Source organism: Belonocnema kinseyi, chromosome 9, assembly GCF_010883055.1.
Source record: "Belonocnema kinseyi isolate 2016_QV_RU_SX_M_011 chromosome 9, B_treatae_v1, whole genome shotgun sequence".
In the NCBI taxonomy this organism is placed as follows: Eukaryota; Metazoa; Arthropoda; class Insecta; order Hymenoptera; family Cynipidae; genus Belonocnema; species Belonocnema kinseyi.
Genome location: NC_046665.1, coordinates 97,096,307 through 97,098,814, shown reverse-complemented (window position 1 = coordinate 97,098,814; position 2,508 = coordinate 97,096,307).

Genomic DNA, 2,508 nt, shown 5'->3' with positions numbered 1-2,508 from the left:
TTGGTCAATTGTTATCCCCTCAGTATTCAACAAAGTGAAGTGAGCTAGTGATTGGAGTGAAAATACCTTATTGTATATGTAGACGGTCATGACTTTTTCTATGCATCCCGGCTTTAGTTTAAATGGCGACGGGCATGACTAACCTAACTTTTGGAAGTTGCATTAGGAAGTTATAATTTTATTCTAAGTGACTGGTACGCCCTATTAAATGAAAGAAATTTGGAAATTAGGTAAATATGATTTCAATTGGTTTCCTTATTCACAATTATTTAGGCTAATATCGCAAAGCGAATAGTTGCTTTGACAGGTATTCAGGTGGCTGACGGCGCGGTTCAGAACTCCACAACTCTGCATGAGCCAAAATTCAGTCTCCAAATGATACTTTCCCCTAGATGCTCACATGGGCACCTACTTTTAGAGGAATACATTTGAGACTTGAAAACTCTCTCAAATGATGATTGGGAGCCCAATGAAATTTGAGCTGCAACAAATTTAACACCAGCGTTTTTCTGTGTTGTATCTAAGTAAACTTAAACTTTGGAGGCACAATATCGACCAGCCGAGTTTTTCTTCTAAGTCAGCGAAATTTCCACAAAGTAATAAAAGCCGGTTATGTGAAGGTGCAAGCAAGGGCTCGTTAAAGCTTTAATTGAATAATAAAAAATAACTTCTTTCTGAAGTGGCAGCAAAGCACGTTGATGAAAAACAACCTGATTTGACACGAGCTCTACACAAGTGGGCCTGAGCTTAACAACTAAGAATTGAGAACTAGCTAGTCGAGAGTTGAAAAGTTTTCACGAACGACTCGGCCCAGAAGTGAAGAACAGTAAGTAAGTCGGCAAACTTTCTTAACTCCCCTGTTTTTACGTCTTGAGTTCTAAAGACACTATCCCACTTTTTTAATTATGGCCTAAAATGTACAGAGTATCGTTAGCAACTTGCTGAGAAAAAAATCCTGGAAAATTTACAAACTAAACTTTCCTAACTTTTCATCAAGCGCGAAAACTCAGAAAAGAAATCAATTAGGTAAAAAGTTCGTATAGATTTATATCAGTGTGGCCGAAAAACTGCATTTTCAAAATTTCCTGACTAATTTTTTATTTTCCCTAAACAGTAATATTTGACGACCAAAATTCTGATCTTGCTCACTTTTTACTATAAAATATTTTATGAATGAAATAACACCTGTTTATATTTGAATTTACTCAATTTTAATTTAATATTTTCATAGCTGCTACAGTCTAATTCACTTTAAAAAAGTGAAAAAGATACCTGTGTAAACGAAAAAAGTGACTAATTTCTACCTTAAAAATGGATAAAATGTGATTAATTCACATTAATAATAAAATAATTTATTAATTTCATAGAATTCATCATAAATTCATAAGAGTTTAAAACGATTCAATTCAAAGTCAAATAAATTAGGAATTTTCTTTAGATCTATTCATTCCAGTAAAGAGATAATGACCGTAGTGATAATTGAAGGAAACAAAAAGATTTTGCGCTCGATTGATCAATTATCTCGCGCTTCGCGCTCGATTAGGTATTTAACTCGCGCTACGCTCTCTGTCTTTATATTTTCGCATATTCTTGGGCAAATATTTTGAAATTCAGACTCAAAACATCCACCACTATAATTTTGTGATTGTGAATTCCCTTTTATTAAAAAAGATTAGCTCAAGAGTTTGAGCGCACCTACGGCACGCGACTGATGGCTGTCGCACTCCGCGCTCGGTCTTTGTATTTCTCCCGCATTCGTGCACAGACCTTTTAAAATCAAAGGTCAACAAATCGACAACTGTAATTTTTTTATCGTGAACTCTCTTTTGTTAAAGCTCTGTTGGCTTTCCGGAACACATTCTCATCACGTATCTCGTGCTTCGTACTCGATTCTGTCCAAAATGTCAACTTTTCTACATTATGCACAACACTTTTATATCAAATATAATATATTTTTTATGTAACTCTGCTTGGGATTGCTTACCCAAATATTGTAAATTAAATCAAAAATTGTATTTATCATGATTATTTTAATATTTGTTTCTTATTTAGATTTAAATTATATTGTAAGCTGCGCTAAAACATGTATCATTTTATTAAATTTATATCACTAGAATCCGAAGCGTCTTTCCTCTTATCCGGCATTTTTCCAAAAATTAAATTTTTTATTTTTAATCTTATTTTTTGCAATTAAAAGAAAATCTACTCGTCCTATCTAAAAATGATTGATAATAATTTTATAGATCTTTTTAGGCAAAAAACTTTTGTCTGTTAATTTTAGTCCGTACCTTGTGTTGTTTTCTCAAACAAATTTAATTTTTTTTATTTTGAATGTTATTTGTTACGACTAAACAAGAACTGCGTGTTCTATCAAAAATTATTCATGAAAAATTTCATTGAGTTTTCGGTATTTTTTGGAAACCTAACTTTTGTCTATTTATGTTTTGCATAGCGTATGTCTTTTGTCAAAAAATTAACTTTTTTATTTTTATTATTTTTGCGCATAAA